The sequence below is a fragment of the Camelus ferus genome, chromosome 28, assembly GCF_009834535.1.
Source record: "Camelus ferus isolate YT-003-E chromosome 28, BCGSAC_Cfer_1.0, whole genome shotgun sequence".
In the NCBI taxonomy this organism is placed as follows: Eukaryota; Metazoa; Chordata; class Mammalia; order Artiodactyla; family Camelidae; genus Camelus; species Camelus ferus.
Window position 1 is genome coordinate 1,137,903 of NC_045723.1, and position 20,018 is coordinate 1,157,920.

General features: G+C 50.0%; 1 long non-coding RNA gene across 4 annotated transcripts; it reads left to right on the plus strand.

The window, feature by feature from the left end:
* Nucleotides 1–645: 645 nt before the first annotated feature.
* Nucleotides 646–10,155, plus strand: LOC116660378. 4 transcript variants are annotated; one of them, XR_004315857.1, is made up of 4 exons: nucleotides 646–833; nucleotides 6,318–7,408; nucleotides 7,492–7,655; nucleotides 8,511–10,155. It is a non-coding gene; the product is annotated as an uncharacterized LOC116660378 (long non-coding RNA). The 4 variants fall into 4 exon arrangements; XR_004315855.1 differs by lacking the exon at nucleotides 646–833 and having other exon boundaries at nucleotides 2,852–6,489; nucleotides 7,174–7,408; XR_004315854.1 differs by lacking the exon at nucleotides 646–833 and having other exon boundaries at nucleotides 2,852–7,408.
* The last annotated feature ends 9,863 nt before the right edge of the window (nucleotides 10,156–20,018 follow it).

The following is a 20,018-nucleotide window of genomic DNA, read 5'->3' on the forward strand; positions in this document are numbered from 1 at the left end:
TAACTGCAGCTGCGGGCTGCCGCCGGCCCCGGAGTTCTCCTGATTCGCAGTTCTGGCTGAAGCATCCCCACAGCCCAGAGTTGACAGAGGACAAAGTCATGTCCTCCTGGCCCTTGGGAAACTGGTCCTGCCCACCTGGCCAGTCTCTTGTCCGAGCAGTCCCTGCCGGCTCCTCAGGGCTCTGCAGAGTCTCGGCTCTCACTTTAGACTCAAGAGTCTGGGTAACACCCATTCTCCAGCCCAATGTCAGATGTCTCAGGGTAATTTCAGGACGAAAGAGTGGCTTTGACACTTTGGGGCAGAAGGACACAGTAGGTGTGAAGATCGGTGTCATCTGTCACAATTAATATTTAATTATAAATCCAATGAAGCATGATGACTGAAAGCATGGATCTGAGGCTGGACAACCCGAGCACCAACCCGGCTCCACACTCACTGTCTGGGCTCTTGGAGGGGCTCCTCACTCCACCTGTGCCTCAGTCTCCTCATCAGGAAAAGGCCGCTCCCAATGCTGGAAGCCCCTGGCTCTTTCCCTTCTCCACACCCTCCGACTGCTGCGGGGCAGGGCTGGTGCTGGACCACGTTCCCCGCCTCCCTCACCTCATGGTCCCGTGACTCCACCCTCTCCCTTGGGAGGAGTGGAGCTGCTGCGTGCTATTTCCAGGTGTCTTCCTCCGCCCTCTTGTTCTCTGCTTCTGATGGCTGAGCAGCAGGGACCGAGCCACTCTGGAAGGCACACATAGACAAGACCAGAGCCACCGTCCGCCCCCACGATGCTGCCTTCCAACTTGGAACTCAGACTGTCATGTGAGGGAGAAGTCACCTTCAATCTGGTTAGAGCCATTGCATTTTTGCATCTCTTTCTCTATTTTAAAATATCTTTTGGGGGGGACGAGGTAATTAGGTTTATTTAAAAAAATTTTTTTTAATGGAGGGACTGAGGAGTGAACCAGGACCTTGTGAGGAGGTAATTCAGTTTATTTTTAATTTTTTTAAATGGAGGTGCTGGGGATTGAACCTAGGACCTTGTGCATGTTAAGCACACACTCTACCACTGAGCTATACCCTCCCCTCTTTGCATCTCTTTCTTAAAGTAGCTCTTGTTATCCTCACTAAAACTCCACCGCAAAGCTGTTGGCAGCATTCAATATGATCATAAATACAGAGGAATCAGGACAGAACCTGGGACATTCAGGGCTGGATATATGTTAGCAAAGAGACAGGTGATGAAAGTAATAATATCACACTGTCGTGTAATTAGGAAGGAGAAGTGTCTATAAAAATCATGTGGTAGATCTGGACGCTGTGCACGCATGAGGCATGCATGGGGCGGAAGTCCTATTGTCCAGTCCCTAGCACCACTGCCCGGACAACCTACAATCGTCCAGTAATACAGAGTAGAGAAGCATGTGGTATTTTGGGTTGTGTCTTTGGTCACAACAGCTCTTTATGAGGAGTAAAATAGTGTTAGAACACACTCAGGAAATGCCCAAGAAGAGGGATTAGAAACATGCGCCAGGAGCACAGGAATGGAGAGACAATTACCACGCAGGGTGACTTTTCAATTACTTAGAAGTAGAAATGTAAAGAAGAAAATCGATGCACCTTCCCTTTTTCTAAATTTGATTGTGGTATTTCTCTGTGTCTTCTTTCCTGGTTGTCCATTCTGACACTGGCACTTTGGGTAAGTGCATTTCAAGACAACCCTGGGTGCTCATGACCACCGTACAGCACGCTGTGGCCGTGGCCCTGGAGTGCGGGCTCTCTGGCTGCCTGGTTCCTGGAGGAGAGCAGGGTTGCAGAGACTGGAGGGGAGCCGGGAGGAGGCTGCCGGAGGAGCAGCAGGTGGGCTACGCAATTGCGGACTCCCAGGGGCCTTCTGTCCTGGTGAGCACATGGAGATGCTGCAGCATGATGGCCCATGTGGAGATAGCTGCCCCGCTGTCAATTATTGTCAACGGACATGCGGAGCCCACGTGGGGCCACTGGGGTCACCTGGGCTAATCCCTGTTTTGAACAAGAATGAGAAATGCCTGAACTATTTCCAGCTCCCTCGGTGGGAACAGGGCCTCCCACTCCCCAGCCATGCAACTGAGCCAGAGACGACGGCTCCTGGACTAACCTGAGGGGACCACCAACACTTGCAGAAGCCCAAATCCAGAGCGCTCCTCACATCACCCCGGGATCTGGGAGTTACCCCAAGAGGTCTGGGCAGAGCTGGATAAACAAAGGGCCCTGAGAGCTGTCAGACTCCCAGCCTGGCCAGAGGTCCCAGAATTCCATGTTATGCTCCTGGTCTCTGTGCCTCGCCAACTGTCTGTGTAACGTGGCTACTCCGCGGGCATTTGCTGTGTCCAGTGAGTGAGCAGAAGGCAGGTCAGCAGGTGGTCACAGGCCCAGCTCCGGGCACAGGCAGCCTGGTTCTGCCCCTCAAAGGTGAGACAGCCTTGGTCTGGGTCCTTTCCTCTCTTGGGCCTCAGAACTCTGATCTATACAGTGAGAAGAGACAGTTACACCTAACAGAGCGTTTCACAGATTAGGGATAAGGTAAGCAAAATGCTCAGCATGGAGTCTTCCACGGTGTTTGTTCAATAAATGGGGTGACAGTCGTAGTTGGTCCCACCTGCTGTCCTGGAGGAATTATCACCAGCCCTGCTTTCACATTCAGAACTGTGCCCGTCTGAGTGACCAATGATACGGCTGCCCTACTGACAGGTGAGGAGGATGGTCATGACGACTAACAGGGGCCGGGGGCTGGTCGGGGACCTGGAGGGGTCCCTGCGTGCGAGTCTGAACACATGGCTTTGTATCAGTAATCAAGGCACCTTCGCTCTCAGCTTCACTCAGCCACCCCACACACAGTGGAGAAGTGATGCGGTCATCACACGCAGAGCAGATCAAATCACAGAGATTACGGGATGTTCTATTTGAAGGGGATTCTGTCCCCAAGGAGCCTCCAGTCCTGCAGGATGAGGACAGGAGGGAATAAACAAGGCAGCTGAGAGCAGACGTGAGCGGGACAGCGAACAGCACAGCCCCGTGGTGCGGAAGCCGGTGTGCTTGCTCCTGCACACTCAGGAAGGCTCGTGCAAGGGACGGGTGCAGCTGGGCCACTGGAAACCCTCTGAAGATAACTCCATGACTCTCTTCTTGATATGGGTTCCTCTCAAGAACCTCCCGTGGTTTCCTCCTCAGCAAGGAGTGTCACAGAGATGTCACAGGTGACAGCGATGACAGGCATGTGTAGGGCAGTCACTGAATAACCCAGAAGCAGCAGCTGTCCTTGGCTGAGCTGGAATTAAGTGCTGCCCATATCCGGATGGTTCCTTTCCTCAGCGAGCCCATAAGTCTGGTGCTGTTCTCATCATTTCAAAGATGGGGAGACGGGCCTTGGAAGACAAAGGTGTTTCCAGGGCCTCTCAGCTGGCCCGGGTGGGGCTGGAGTTTGAACTGGGTCTCCAACTCCAAGGCAGCTCTCCAGACCTGGGGAGAGTCCTGTCCGAATGGAAGGTCCCCCACCACCTGGAATGAGCCCGAGAGTCAGGTAGGAAAAGACCAAGAAAGCCCCACCCAGGGCAGCCGGGTGGCAGAATGCAGTTCACAGAGAGACGCGGGACCCAGGCAGAGGAGGCTTTGTGGAAGCCTCAGAGCGAGTCCCACCAGCGGGCGCCCCCTTGGGGGCACTACCAGGCACACCTGGCATCCCTGAGCACACGCTGGGAGCCGGGCTCTAGGCTCGGCCCTCACTCCAGTTTTCTTCTAATCCTCACGGGAACCCCACGAAGCAAGGGCACCTGCGAGCATGTCCACCTTCCACGCCACAGTCCTGGCCAGCTCCATCTCATAAGCAGAAACCCGGTGCCCAGAAGTTTGGGGAAGGCAGAACGTGCTCTAACTCAGAGTGGCAATTTAACCCCCTCTGAGCACGAAGTGGGGCAAACGCCCACCCACAGGTCACTGGGCCATGGGGGGTGGGCAGGGCGGCTTTCAGAGCTGCAAGTCCTGAGCCAGCATGAGCCTTTCTGTGCAGTTTGTTTCCGGGCTCCGTCTCAAACTGTGAGAGAGAGAGAGAGAGTGTGTGTGTGTGTGTGTGTGTGTGTGTGTGTGAGATGAACAGTCAAATCTATCAAAGGAAATCACCAAATATGGAAATTAATTTTCCTCTCCAGGAAAGAAGCATCAGGATTACAAAGTCCATTCATGGTATCATATGCAAGACGGTGGTCAGGTCACTGGCTGTGGCCTTGGAACGTAGGAGGGAGTGGTGAGAGTAAGGATGTGCCCCGACAGGCATCCAGGAACAGGCCACGTCAGAGCTTCCGTGTGTCACCAGGGTTCAGGGTGAGGCCCCAGATGCAAAGGCGCAGAAGCCACCTCCAGTCACTGGGGCCGGCGCAGGGCCAGGGGAGTCCGCGGGAACAGAGATTGTCCAGACCAGGGTTTGCGCACAAAGGCCCAGCTACCTGGTTGGCAGCAAGGTAACCAGTTGCGGGGACTGAGCTCCAAGATGAGTGGGACACTGAGTCCTGGTTTCCATTCAGGTCGCCTGGCTCCAGCCGGGGAGAGCCCAGGGCTGTGCTGGAGGTCATGGAGAGGTGGAGGGGGGGCAGAGAGGAGAGAGGGCCTGGCAGGTCCCACCCGTGCCCTCAGTGTTGGTCTGGACACTGAGGCAGAACCCAGCCGAGCGTGGCGCTGGACGTGACTGCTCGTGCGCTGACTCCCGGAGGGGCCCCCAGGTGCCCAGCCTCAGGGACGCTTGCGCCAGCATCTGTGTGAAACCTTTGGCAACAGTTCCCTGTGTGTACTTCCCACAAGAACTGGTTTCCCCAGAAGTAGGTCAGGAGCTCCCGGGAAACTTCTGGATTCTGACTTTGATTTTTCCATCTTGAAGTTCAAAGAGCATGAGTAAGTTCATTGGAAGGAAAAAAAAACGACGATTTTTAAAAAATCAAACATGCTCAGTATGCAGGGAACTAAAAACTGAAGGAGTCGGGGCAAACGCTGCTGTGGCCCAGCAAACACTCACTCAGGGCTGGTCCTTTGCTTGGGTCGGGACGAGGGACCAGTCCTGGATACAGAGATCATGACATGGGTTGAACCAGTGTGTTCTCAGTGCCCTCTGCCTGGCCCCACTTACAAGGACCACAGTGCGCACTGTCATTGAAACTGCCTTTCTCCATGCGTAATGAGGACAATTCATGACCTCGGTGAGCATCTGATGCCTTCTCGATAATGGACAGGTTTCTTCACCCGTCTTTGCTAGAAAGAGGAAATAAGGTGATTCCAGCAAGAGGGAAAGTATCACTTCACCCCTGGCTCCTGGCTCACGATAGGTCTATGAGTATGAACCATGAAAACACTCAGATCTTTGAGAACCAGGACCACACACAGCCTGCTCACTTGGCAGTCTTTGGCAGTATCAGGTCCTGGTCCATGACTGGACAGCTAAATGAACGAGCAAGGGCACGCAGCTTGTGTCCTTAGCATCTGGCCTAAAAGCATCTGCCCAGGAGGTGCTGGAGGACAGGGTTGGGGGTAAGGCACCCTCCTCTGCCTCTTGCCGACTTCAGTGGGCACCAGCTGGTCCTGCCTGCCCAGTGTCCCCCCCACCTTTCTTAGTAATCGGCAACCTGATTTTTCAGGGATGCTCCATCTCTTTCCCATTCTGGATTCAGTTAATCCGATTTGGGTCGACCTGACTATCGCAGGCTCTGGTGGGCATGTGACCCAACCTGGAAAATCAGCAACTCAAGTGAATGACTCATCGTTGATTTAAATTTCTGGAGGCAGACAGCTCCTATGTTAGAAAATGATTTTATCCAAGTAAGTCCAGATGGCATTATTCATAATAAACTGCCTTCGATGGCCTTGGCCTCAGCCTCTCTCCTTGAAAATGTTAGCAGATGATTATGGCAGTGGATCCAGTTACCTTAATCCTCAGACATCACAGCACATTTACGCAGATCAGTAAGTGGGAACAAATTCGATTCCATCTCATGTGCATAAAAATTCAACAGGAAGGAACACCCCTTGACCTGATGGCTGGACCCAGCAAAGCTAACGAGGTGTGTTTCAAAGTCTCTGCAGGAATCAGGGTGGAATGTATAATGCATCTTGAAATCTCATTCTTCAAACACATCAATTAATGCAAAACAAAGAAGAGCAGCCTCGCCCACAGCTTGGTCAACTTGCTGAGTTCGGAATGAGGTTCTCGGAAAGTCTGTGATTTCCTCGCCTGCGAATCTCTTCATTTCTGGCAGGTCTTAAGCTTTTGGTTGGGGCAGTGCAGACAGCTCAGTTCAATTCCCTCCCAACAGACGTGGGCTCTGCTGGTTCTGCGGCCTGGAAGATGCTGATCAGCGACCACGAGGGGGTATCCTCACGTGTGATCGTCTAGAGAACTCACTCAGGTCGGCCACCCCCGGGTGCCGAGCCAGGCACCCAGCCCCAGAATGCCAGTTCTTTGGATCTGCCAAACTTCATTTTTAGGTAAAAAGGTTGCCAGTTTGAGACACACTTATTCACTGAAACCGAAAGATGACGCAACTGGGGATTTGCCCAGGAATTTTTTTTCTTCCATTATCACTCCAGTAGTGTTTTTTGGTTTTTTTTTGGGGGGGGGGTTGTAGTAATGTTAGTCACCTCTGAATCGGAAATGGGGGATGAGGGTGCCAGAGTCACAGAGCTTCATTGCCGACTGGAACTCACTGGTATTCTAACTTCCGGGCTGTCCAGATACACCAGGGACACAGCGCTCCCCCTTCTCCGCACCCCCTTCTACGTGTGCTCAGTAGATTGAGTGGATGGATGATGACAGGGGTGTCCCCTTTCTGGAGAGAAAAATCCAAACACTGTGTGATTGTACAGCTGATGTGTACAGCTCTAGGGTACACGGAGTTTACGTCCTCTCTCCTTTCATACAAAACATTCATTTACAAAGGAAATTACTTCCCTACGAAGCCCTGTTACAAGTCCGATGCCCAGCTCAGGAGGCCCTACCAGAATTACTGCACCTGAAACAGCTGCCCAGGGGATAGGGGTCCCACCACCCTCCTGGCTGCTGCTCTGTCGGGAGGATGCTGAGGGAGAGACACTGACCCCACACCAAGTAGCAGGGAGGCCTGGGGGACCCCGCGGAAGCCCCCTAGCTTCATGCACTGCCCCCACCCTCAGGACCAGGCCTGGACCCCCGACAGCTGGACTCGCTCCTGCGCCTACACTGGCTCCATCACACCTCTGGCTGATACTGTTGAATAAGTACCCTGCACCAGGCACAGGATTGGACAGACCCACCCCTGCCCTCCAGGTCCTCCCCACAGGGAGGGACGGAGAAGTAAACAGGCAACGACAAAGCAGCGATACTCGGTGAGGGTGAGTGATGCCTTCACCAGGTGAGCGGGAGACAGAGGTAGGACCTGGTTTCCAGGGAGGAGCCCCTGGGGCCCCTTGTGAAAGATGTGAAGGGCTGGAGTGTATTTTGGTGTATTTTAGGACTCACTCTGTGGCCTGTGGGGAGTCCACAGCAAGGGGACAAAAGTGGATGCAGGAAAGCAGTTAGAGAAATGGCAATAAACCAGGAAAGAAGGACACAGTCTGAGTGGATCTGGAGTGCGGGGATGCAGAGGGGCCCAGTAAACATCAGAGATGCTGAAGAGGTGAGAGCTCTTGCCAGAGCGGTGGGGAGGCTCAGACTCTGGGTTGCTGGGGGAGTTTGCACAGAAGGCGTTCCTGAGCCCCTTCACAGGGCAGCTCTGATTCTAAGCACCACTGGGAGACAGCCACAGGCTGCTGCCCAGGGGATAAGGGTCCTACCACCTGCCTGGCTGCCGCCTGGCTCCAGATCCTCAGGCCCCAGCCCCACGTCCACCGCCTGCTCTCAGGCAGCCATCTGTTCCCAGGCTGAAAAGTGCTGAGCCTTGGTGCTCACGGAGGGAGCGGTACATGAGGGCGGGGAGGAGGCGGGTGAGGTGAGTGGGCAGTGAGCTGTGGGAGAAAGGGGAGTGGATGGGAGCCCAAGGAGACCTGATTTCTAGCTAAGCCTGTGTGACTGCAGGCAAGTCACTGCACCTCTTTGAGCCTCTGTCCTCAGCCAACAGAGGGAAGGTTGTTGCACTGACTTCCTAATTACACTGCGAGTCCAGGAGCTCATGGGATCCAGAAAGCGGGGCGGTGGGTGCTCACTGGCTCTCACACCTATGTCTGCGTACCTTACGCCAGGCTCCCCAGCATGGTGCGACCCCAGCTTCCAGCTGTGGGGTGAGTTTCTCCAATGCCCTTAGCACTTTCCTGAGCAGCTAGTCCCAAGCAGAAAGCGGCCTCAACTGGTCCTGGCTTCAGCCAGACCCTCCCTGGGCAAGTGGGACAGCCCGGTTCCTACCCCATCACTCCTTCCCTGTAGAGCCCCTGCAGAGGCTGAGCTCGGGGCCTCCAGATGCCAGGGTTGAGGACAGGGAGCAGAACCCTCCCCTCTGTCACCTTCCCTTGCCCATCAAGTGTTGTTTGTCTTCCAGGAGCCTCTGAGGACCTGAGACAAGCATCCCCCAGACCCTCCGTCCAGAGCTCAAGGGCTGGCAGTACTTTCTAAGCAAGACCCAAGCCTTGGTGGTGTGAGCCCCAGCCTGGGTCCTCCTCTGGGCACAGGGGTGCTACAAGCAGGGGTGGATACTTGCCTCCCTCCACTTGCCAGGGTAACAAGGCTCAGAGCCACCGGGACAATCAGGAGAAACGAAGTCCTCCCATGCCAGAGACTGGCCGCAGAGACGTTGCCATGGTAAAGGCGGACCAGCAGAGCAGCCTGCACTGGAAGAATCGTCAGCATTCAGACAGAAGTTGAACTTCCAAGGCTGGCGGGGGCACTGGACACACCCAGCTGCATTCTGCTCCAACAGCACATGGGAGGGAAGAAAGGCTCTTTGACTCCCAAACAGGCTTTATTGTGGCCTCGGTTCCAAGTTCAGCCATAAGGACTCAGAGAGAAAAGGGGAAGCTGGGAGAGGTTAGAATGCACACAGTAAAGGCGCAGAACTCAGACTCACAAGCAGCTCACCAGATTTCTAACCCCAAGAGGGATGGGAGATGAGATACTGCCCTAAGGGTGTGTGTGGGGAGGCGGTCTGAACAGGCAGAACTGAGGGCCCAGACGGGAGGCGAGTACCCCAAGCAAAGGGAACAGAGCAAAGAAAAGGTTTAAAGAATGAAATTCAACACGAGAAACATTTGGCCAGTTGTCTGAGTCGTCAGGTAGTTTATGTTCCAGACGCTTCGGCTGCTAAGACTGCATTGGAGGCTCCATCTCTGAAACGTAATTCCCTTCCTTGCAAGATGGGGTTTAGGGACAGGGCCATGGGGACCTTGTGATAAATGTGGCACAGCCCCGAGGGCACCGCGTGAGGTCGGGACATCATGGTTCAGGTAGGTTCACGGGTCAGTAACAGTTCTGGGCAATCTGCGTGAGACACGGCCAGTACAGCAACTAGTGCGAGAGAGGACGCCCGGAACGGGCTCCCGCGGCGACGCTCCGGCTCCCGGCGCCTCGCAAGCTTCCCCGCGATCCCCACCGCCCTTCTTCAATCCGGCGGGCCAGCGGCTGCGGATGAAACGTGGCGCCGAGGACCAGGCGCGGTTTCCGGGTGGACCGCGCCCTCGCGCGGCCGCCTCCCGCATGACAGCTCCGCCCGCGGGGCCGGCGGTCAGCGCAAGGGCCGCGGTTCCGCGCTGGTCCAGGGGCACAGAGGCGGCCCGCCCGCTGCCTGCCGCGTCCATCTCGGGCCCGCCAGGAGACTCCCCATCCCTCTCCTCCCACTGACCCCGGGCCCCACTGTCCTCCAAACTCTGCTGCCCCAGCCAGTTTGACCTCCATGAGGAAAATGCCTTTTTATTTCTAGTTCTGTTTACAGAATTTAACGTTATTTCTGTAAAACTATTCAAAAAATGGAAAAACACAAAATAGAAAAGTTAAAATTACCCCATAGCCCACCACCTAGAAACAACAAAACATTTTTGTGACTGTCAATAGCACATAGCGAGCCTTCTTTCTTCCCTCCTTCCTTTCCCTTTTTTCAATGAAAATTTTCATGTAAAAGGAATTCACAAATAGAGGTATACCTGTAGGCAGAATTTCACAACTGGTCAAATTTTGTCCCTTGATGCTGGACACTGGGCCCCCACACCGGCCCCCAGAATCAAGCTGGTGCTGAGTCAGGCCCAGACTCCCCAAGTCCTTGACCCTCTCCAAGGTCTCGTGTGCTCAGTCACCCAGAAGGCTCATCCCACTGCCATCCCTGCTCTGGGGAGATGGATGCTCAGAGACTAACATGACCTCTTCAGGTATAAACGCCAGGTTCGGTGCAAATTCAGGCCTGTCAGACAGCAGGGCCTGGGTGCTACAGATTACTTCTAAAAGGATGCTGGGCTACACGTAAGATGTCCAGGTGCTTGCACTGACAAGGAAAAAAACTCTGGATGAAAGAGGATTTCAAACTCCTCCACTATTCCAAGCAAAACAAGGAGGGGGGATTTCTGCTCAGAAGAGCATCTCCCTGGCTTTCCTGAGAGAGGAGTTTTTTAGAAATCCTGTCCCCACCCACCATGGCTGAGAGTGGGAAGGAGTAAGACATCTTTCAGAGGATGCCTGGAAGCTGGGCTGTGGTCGCATTACCCCTGCTGATGTTTCCAGAATTCAGCCTCGAGTTATCAATGGATCTAAACCCAGTGAATTGTGAATCGCAGATACTAGCTACAAGTGAAGGTATTTTTTAAAAACTGGAAACTCAAAACCGATCACAGGAATGATTAAGTTTTTGCAGTATCGATCGAGGTTAAAGTGCAACAGTAAATAAGTAGGTCTAGAGAGTGAGGAGCTCAGAGTCCAGCCTGAGGGTGTCGGCCTGAGGGTGCTGGCCGCCAGGGCCTGGGAGAGGAGCCAGCCCGACACCCCGTGCACCGAGGCCACTGCACCCGCCACCTCGCTCAGCCCTGCCTGGTCCACAGGGCTCCAGAGGACCTGGGTGTGGATTACATCGGCTGGCGTGCAGACTGGAGACAAAAGCCAGACAAGTAAATGGAACAAGGAAAATGTAATATAAAGGTGTGCTGACTAGTGACAAGGCCTCACACTGGGAAGGAATAAGAGCTCTGAAGAACACCGAGGACTCAGGGAGCGGTCCAGGGAAGGAGAGGACTTGGCTGGGACTCCGACCTCATGGAAAGGGTGTTCACAGGGTTTGGGGGCCCACCTCTGGTCCACAGGCAGGGCCCAGGCTGGAGAGCAGGACACCTCCCTCTAGGTGTCAGTGGAGCCCCTGGTGTCAGACACCACTTGCAGCCACGCCGCAGAACCAGAAGGGACAGCGCTCTGAACCAGGAAGAGAAGCTCCTTCCTTCTGCAATGTCTGTCTAGAAACTTTTTGTGACAAATCTGGTGAAAGAAGCATGTTTAAAGGCCCAGCTCCAGCATCTCAAAGCAGGGCAGGAAAGCGTGGATCCAGAGTCGAGGAGCAATACCTGGTTCTCTGGCTGCAGCAGTGTTTGCAACGGCCCCCAAATTGGAAATAGCCCAAATGCTCATCTATTAAAAGGGAGAATCAGACACCACATGGTAGAGGTGCACAGAGGAATAGCATGCTGCTGGGAAAAGGGAGGGAATTCCAGCCATGCGCAAACACATGGCTGAGTCTTGGAAACCTAAGCTGAGTGGGAAAAGAAGTCGCAGAAGGCAACATACTTACCAAACTTGACATCAAGCAAAAAGACATGGTCTATTGTTTACCCATACATACTTATATGGTGATGCTACTTGTAAATGAGCAAGATAATGAAAAATCAATATATCAGAGAGTGGTTACCTCCAGGGGAGAGACGGGGGAGGGATGGGAGGGGCAGGGTGGTTTCAGACATACTGGTAACATTCCAGTTGTGGTACTGACAGCAAGTTCACAAGCATCCATTTGGTTGCTGAACCTCATAATTTACACAAATGTAACGTCTCTTACATTGGTACCTGTGTCTGTGTCAAATATCACAATACAGTAAAAGGAATCAAATTGTGTAAGTGAGTCGGGGAGTTACCTGTCCCAGCCAACACCAGCTCCTGCTTAAAAGGTCTGAAAATCTGAATGGATACAGCGCAGTAGGAACCAGACCACACCAGGATGCTTGCTTGCCAAATGAACATAAATTTTGCAGAAACACGAGACAAATGTCCAGGACAGAGGAAGCTGTGGTTCCCCATCACCCTGTGGGGACCAGACCACCAGGATTCTGCCCAGCCCAGCCCAGCGCCAGCGTCCAGGCCCCAGCCTGAGCAGGCCGACTGCGCGGTTCCGTCCAGCCGAGCCGGCTGCCACTGTGTCCTAATTGTGCTCAGGGCCCGCGAGGTCCATGTCAGTGTAGTCTGATGCACAGTATGCAGACACAGATATCTAGACTTTGAACTGCGACAGACGTCCGGATGATAAAGAAACTTGAAACAAACCTCTGCCCAAGCTTCCTGGCAGGTTTAAGGGCTCACCCTTAACAAGAACAAAACCTGGGCCTTCTTGCAGGCTGCCCTTTTGCCCTGGATTTCCTGGGAGAAAGTGTTTTTAATGAACAGAATGTCTTACCTGTCCGTATCCTTCAGGACTCATCCCAGAAGCCACCGCCCTCAGACGCCGCTCCCACCTCACTGGGCGCAGCAGAGCCCAGGCTGTGGGCATTCTCGGGTGTCACCTCTTCTCTCCGCACCCACGGTGCTTTCTCCCCACTGCATCTGGGAGCATGGCAAGGGTAGGCTCCCAGCACCCAGCACTTTCCTGGCATGCAGCAGACACTCAACAACGCCTACTGCAAAAGTGAACATGAAAAATAAAATGAATACAACAAATGCATAATTTTTAGCTATAAGCCCAAATTTTGCTTGACTCATCATGACACCTGGTAGAGACTGATCCCCACTGTGGACCCTGCAAGATCAGGGGAACTACCCTAGTGCCTTTCTCTCATGTCGGAAAGGCCCTCCAAGTGCCAGCTGTGCACCAGGGGCCACGTGACTGCAGGGGACATGTGGGTGAGTTGTCAGCACCTACCCTCAAGGGGTTTTCAACCAGAAGCACTGATGGCTGGTCACCAGAGAGCCAGCACTGGTGTTAGCATCACACCACTGTGAGGAGAGGTGAAGGACACCAAGTCTCTAATAGTCGTGGGCTCAGCGTGGAGAAGGTAGCCTCCGGGAGAAGTGGAAACCCTTTCTATTACATGAGCTACCTCTTAACGTCGTCCTGTTTATCATTCCCTTTAAAGCTAACTTGCATGCCAAGTTTCAGGGAACTGTCCCAATTTTATTCCTGGCTTCAGCCAACATTTCTGGAAAGTCAACACCGAAAGCTACCCTGACTTCCCTTAGTCCTCCGCCTATGGGGGAAAGGATGCTGAGGACAGAGGTCAGAAAAAGAACCCAGTCCTGCTTTTCAGCCTCTATTTTCTCTGGTCTCTTTGGCCTCTACCTCTCCAACAAAGCTTTAAAAAAAAAAAATCCTAATTGGATAACCATCTGGGAAGCAAAAATAGAGGTGGGTTTCTTATACTAAAATTATATCAAACAAAACAAAATGAAAACATTAAAATACCAGAAACAAACATAGGTGCCGCTTTTATCTGGACCCAGGCAAGTTTTGTGCTCTCAAAAGTCATAAAGGAAAACAAGAAAGTGCTTAACACTGTAACACTTCTATATGGCAAAAATGAACTAAAACAAAACAAAAATAAACAGGTTCAAAACAAAGATAAACTGAGAAAAAATGAGAGCAAACACATGACAAAGTGCTAGTGTCTTTAATATGCAAAGAGCAGTTGCAAATCAATAAAAAAGAATACCTCAATAAAAATGGGTAAAGAACAGGTAATTTTTCAAAGACATACAAATGGCCAATTATATACAAATTTTTAAAAACTGTTTTCTTGATTGGTAGGATTTATAATACCTAACATTGACAAAGGTGTTTGTGGGAGTGTAAACTGGCACATATCCAGAGGCAAATTTGGTAAAAGAGATATCAAAATAGTAAATGTGTATATCTTTTATCTAGCAATCCCACTTCTAGGAATACATAAGAAAATAATTGGCCAACTGTTTAAAGATGTCTATGCAACATGTTCATCAAAGCATAGTATACATATATTTTTTTAACTTGAAGTCATTTGTCTTTCAATAATGGAAAAGAATGATTTTTAACTCTGAATCAAAATTTTATTTGGCTCATTATGACATTGAGTGTCATTATTAAGTAAGTAAATGATGGTACACTGATCCCATAGCACCCTGTCCTATTAGCCACTAGACATGATGACGTCCTTCTAGATTATCATAAAAATAGGACCAGAATATATTACTGAGCTTTAACAACAGCAACAGAAACGTCAGGACCGTCTCTAAATCCACAAAGAGATTCTGATTTGGAAGGATGTTCATCAAAATGTTAACAGTGCTTTAACTGTGTGTGGCTGGATTTAGGATAGTCTATTTTCTTCATTTTTTTTTTTTTCAAATCTTTATATGGCAAGAAGGCATTGTTTTAAAATCAGAAAAACACAAGCTATTTTCATGAAAAAACAATTTAGCCCTGCCTTTCAAGTATGTCCAATCCAGCTACTACACTTGACTGCTGAGGTAGGAGATCCAGAGATATGCACACAGATTTATGGACATACAGAAGACAGATGTATGGAAACACTGCCTTCTGAGAACAGAAAAGTCACATTCTGAGGTGCAAGGGGAACTGCACGGTCCTTCCTTCCCATTGGAGTGATGACTCTTTCGAGCATCCCTAATGAGGCTAATGGACACGAGGAACGATGCACGGTAACATGCACTATAATGATTCAGAACATAAAAGCAGCCATCAGCCGAGGCTCTGGGTTTTCCGTGTCACAGGCTCTGCTAGAGCGTCTCTGCTTAGAATAGACGCTTCCCCAGGCTCACATTTACAGTAAATGTAATTACACTTTAATGGCATTCATCTCATTCTGTCACTTTTTCCAGGGCTCCTATTTTTAACCAGCACAATGGGAACATTTGTCCTCTGATTCACTGATGAGTTTTTAGGCCATGAGTCTGGCTTTTAAAATGACAGCACCTTTACTTAATCCCAGTGCTGATTTTTTAAATGGAATAACAGCCTGTAATTAAAACAACGGCGCAGAGGCAACCTCACAGGATAAGAATAGCGACTCGGGGCTGACTTCAGGTAGCGTGACCGTCAGCCGCGGTGCTGGAAGGCAGGAGATGGGAGACAAGCCTCTGATCCCGGCTCTGCGGCCTTGCGAGCCACTCCAAGGTCCTGCACTCAGTCCCTATGAAAAAGGGCAGTGATTCTGAGGTTCCTTTTGGTCAGGCCCACCCAGGGGGTGGACCAAAGTCAACCAGGGGCTTTGGCTCCTCTAAGGAATCTGGGGTGCCAGTTCTGCCCACTCAAGCAATGCCCAGGGGACTTCCAGAGCGGTTGGGGCTGGTGAGGCTCTCCTGTCCAATCAAATACCCATCCCTTGAATCTCAGCCTGCAGATGACAGCTTCCACCAGTAGAATGTGGTGGAAGTGACCTCCTGTGACGTCTGGGGTTCAGTCACAACAGGCTATCAGCTTCCTTCTGGCTCTCGAGCATCCAAGATGGGCAAAGCCAAGGCCATGACCCAGGCACAAGTAGGTTCTGGCTGATGGTCCCAGTGATCCCAGTCTTCAAGCCAGCCCGACCTGGCCCCACACACGTGCATGAAGGAGCCTTGGTATGTCATGGCCCTGGCCACCCGACTTACTCCCAGCACTCGTCTTCCTGGTTGAGGGCCCCAACATAGTGGAGCAAAGGAAAGCCACGCCTACTAGGTCCTGATCCGCAGAATTTGTGAACATAGCAAAAGGGTGGTTGTTTATGCCACTACGTTTGTGGTGGGCTGTGGGCAGTAATAGTGGCTGGTACTCTAGGTCTGATGAATGAATTCATATAATAAATACTTACCTAGTACCTAGTAGAGCGAGGCCCAGTACTGAGCAAGACACAAACAGGAGTTTCTGTCATAATTATAATATTAATCTTTACAACAGCCCTGTGAGGTCCATGCTATTACCATATATATTTTTTACAGTGGAGGAAACTGAAGACCAGAAAGGTTAAGTAACTTGCCCAACATCACACAGCCACCAAACAGCAAAGGTAGCTTTCAAACTGGGGTGATCCCGCTCTGGAACACACACCCTTAAACCACTTGGTAGGTCCTCCGGTTCTGCCAGATCTTTGCAGTCTGAACTTTATGTATCAGCTCTACCTACAGACCCCGGAATCCAGTCAGTCTCCTTTGTTTCTTCCTGCCTTGCTTCGCTAAGCTGTGATCAGATGCTCTAGGGAAACCGACCTATTCTGCACACCTCGAGGAAAATCTACCAAGAAGACACTTTCTCCCTAGGAGAGGGCACGGTCATTATGCACCGTTCAGACCAGCCTCTCAGTGGCTCCTGGTCCTGACCTGATTTTTTTTTGCATGCCCCAGGCAGGAGCTAATTTACTTTGCTGCAGCCACACATGCAACCAGAGATTGCTTCTTGAGCTGTAAGCCCCTGCTCAGCAGCCGTTTTATTTGGGTGCCTGTTGAGTTCCCGAGTTCTTGTGCATTTACTCAGCAGGCCTGCTGTCTCTGAAAGAGGACACCGTGTGGCGGTGGCCTTGGAGAGCCTTCACGAGCTCTTACGTGTTGCATTTCTCTGCTTCTGCAAACACTGACACGCACCCATGAGCAAATCCTGACAAATAAAGGATAATCTTTGTGGACTTTCAGCAGCAACTTCCTTTCTTAAACTCTACTTCTGCCATTTAAAAGTTTTTCCTAAATCTACATGGACACAAACCCTGATCGTGGTGCCATTAGATCATGCAAAAATCCCATGCAGAAGTCTCCTGTATGCTAGGCACCAACCGAAAATTATCAAAACCTTCCCTGTCCAAACAAGTAAAAGCACCGAACAAAACTGGCAAAGCTTCTTACCCACCTACTGTCCTATTTGCAAAAGAACAAACTTATTAACTTAAAAATAGTCACCAACACAGGGCCTCCAAACAACACTGATTCTTCCCTCCCTCTGCCTTTCCATCCTTCTTTCCCTCTCTTCCTTCCTTCCTTTTTTCTTTCTTTAAACGGATGTGCTTATTGGGTTTAGGGTAAGAACTATGGAAGGTCACAAACACAAGCAGGTGCTGGGAAAGTGCTGGGTGGAATGGCATCTACCGTAAATCATACTGTGTGGCAAAATCGCTAGAACGGCAGATCATATGTGACTCAGACTTCATTTTGAAGAAATTCGCCACCCCCCACCCAATCCATTATTTACTGATGGAAGCATAAAATGTGTCCACTAACACTGAAAGTTCATTCTCCCAAGACCTCCCACTGCCAAAAATATGTCTGGCTGAAGAGAGGCGGGAGGGTCTGCTGAGGGAAGTGAGGGGAGAGTGCACAAGAAGCCCTGGAGGGAGTTCCCAAGTTCAGGGGACTTCCATCTGCTTAGCGACCTGCCAGCTGTTGCTGCTTCTCTCTCTGACTCGCTCTAACCCAATGGAAAATGGAAAACGTGCCTTCGAGCCCAGCGATCCTTCTCCTCCTGTGTCTGCACGTGGTCACAGGCTTCTGTGAGCTGGACGTCATTCTGGAAGAATTCCCAGCTTGGGTCCCGGAAGAGAAGAGCAACAGCCCAGATGCCTCACAGCCCTGCACCTGGTCCTCCTTCCTTGTGGAGGCCGGTCCTGTAACTGAGAGGGTGCATCCATTAAGATAACACTGAGATAACATGATCAACTGTTACGCAGTAGAGACTTCAAAGAGAGAAAAATCAATGCAAAAATATCCCAGCATTTAATCCAAGTGGAGGAGACTTGTCCTGGAAAGTGATAAATGAAATTCTGTGAGAACATAAAAGTCTCATATGCTTTTGGCAGAGAAATTTTACTCACTAGGACATCAAGAAAGTAAAGGATAATTTAGAGAGGGATGGGTATTTCCTAACATCCTAAGCAAAATGTAAAAGAGCAGAGAAAAAATAGAATACAGAGAAGAATTACGTTATGGTGGAAATATAAAAGGGAAGAAAACTACATGAAGTTCCCCAAATAAGAACGTTAAGAGATGTAATTTAAGATTCTTCCTAAATTGTATGGACAAACTTACTGTAAGAGTTTCTGGGTCATGTGAGGCCCAATTTATAATCACAAGTACCAGAACCAAGCAATTAACCTCAAATGAGCAAATCTACCTCAATGCCAAAGCCTCTAGGCTTTCAAAACATAGGCTGCTGCTGCTGTCGATGGTGATTACTGTTATTACAACATCAAAGACACTAAGGCATCAGCAGACTGTTCTTAGCACGTCACAAATCTTAGCTCGTCACAAATCTTAGCTCATTTAATCCTCACGATAACCGTCTGGGTTGGATCCTTTTTACAGATGAGAAAACTGAGGCACAGGGAGGTTAAACACACTATAATGGCACCATGAGAAGCGACCAGTTCTGCTGTGGGTGGTGATAAAGATGAAGCTGTGTGCTCCACTCACGAAGGTTGGTCCTTGGGGTAATCTGGAGTCACTCCAGGTTTCAGGGTGTAGTCCTCAGCCTGAGATATTCAAGGTTATCCTTTAATTTAGAGATTATCAAGTCTCAGGGATGGATCTGTACTAACCACTATAATTCAGATTTAATTATAAACCAGGACACAAATTTACGAGAGGTTCCTAAACTTCCATTGGTTCACAGCTCAGAAACTTTTTCACTGTGCCCCTAAGCCGAAAGAAATATGTAAATTTCTTTTATTCAGTAGTTAAGGCCAAACAACTTAATAAGCACTTATGCCCTAAAAACTTTTAGCTGTTTGAATATACATATATAAACTGAAAGAAAAATACATTTATGACTTATTAACGTGATGTGAGTGCCTGCTGGCCACGGCACACTTCCTCCACCTTGGAATTTGACGCTGCCACCCTCATTTCCTGCTCCATGTTGATTTTTCGGCTGTACCTGCTTTTAGCTCAGCAACCGCCGAAAACCCAGCTTTGGAAAAATGACATCATCAAACGAGAGGCAGCACAAGCTGATGAGGAAGCTGTGAACCCCTTGGAGCTAGTAGCTCCTGCAGTGTTGGATAAATGTGCAGTATTGCTGTTTCCCTTGACAACGCAGACTATCCTGTTTCCATTAACTTGTTGGAATCTGGGGTAATTTAGCACAGAGTTTGGGAACTGCGTTAATTTACTGTAAGAAACATAACTGCCAAGTGTACAGGAAATTCTCACATTTTCTTTTCGGTAGCATTGGGAAACCAAAACAGAATCAGAAAATCTTTGGGACTCAAAGTCAGTAAGGAGTGGTAACAAGGAGCTAACAGATCTACCCCCGACTCTGATTTAGTTACTGCACTTAGAATGTAGTCCAGTCCAGTTCAACTTGCTTGTGGGTGTGTGTGTACGTGTGTGTGTTTGTGTTTATGACTCTACTTCATTTGTATCTCAAATCGAAGGGACAGAACAAACAGTTGCAAGTTGTTTCTTCTTTTCTATAACATTTGCAAAAAGGCAAAGGACTGATTTGTTAATTATTCAACTTTTTACTAACTACAACTTTTTATAGATATATTTTGAAATGTTTCTTTAAAATTTTTAAAATCACCAGCTCAGAAAAAGTTACCTACAAAAAAGAAGTATTGGTTTTTAATTTTTAAAAAACACTGTATTTGCTTTAATAGGTATACAAAGAATAGTAGCAGCATTTTTTTCCTAGTAGGAAGCTGGTATTTTCAACATTTTAAATGTCAACGAATGGGTTCAGAGTTAATGATCTGCTTTTAAAATTAAAAGCTAGAATGGTTAAGTTAGAATAGCCTAATGCATCTCCCACATCTACTGTGGGATGAAACCTACTCATTTCATCAACTCCAAGCACCTTTCCCCACACTTCTGAGGTCAGGGTGCGTCTGCAGTGACTGCTGCCCAGGCAGCTGTGGGGATC